We start from the raw sequence: 234 nt of genomic DNA, 5'->3' as shown, positions 1-234 counted from the left end.
AAACCAAGTTCGCAGACAGCAAGCACCTCTCGACGTTCAAGTACCACCTTGACTCGAGTTTCAAGCACAAGGTCTTCGTGAATGACCCCAACTCGCTGCTATGCGAGGTCGGAGCAGTGGCGTGCTCACGGTGCTCCGCTCTGACATCCCTGGTTTCGACTCAGCGATTGAACTCCACTGCTGTCGGTCGCAGGTCGCTACATTGTCGTGAAGGTGATGTTCGAGAGTGCTCGA

This window comes from Plasmopara halstedii (assembly GCF_900000015.1).
Source record: "Plasmopara halstedii genome assembly, contig: Scaffold_253, whole genome shotgun sequence".
In the NCBI taxonomy this organism is placed as follows: domain Eukaryota; phylum Oomycota; class Peronosporomycetes; order Peronosporales; family Peronosporaceae; genus Plasmopara; species Plasmopara halstedii.
Note: the sequence above shows the minus strand (reverse complement) of the source record.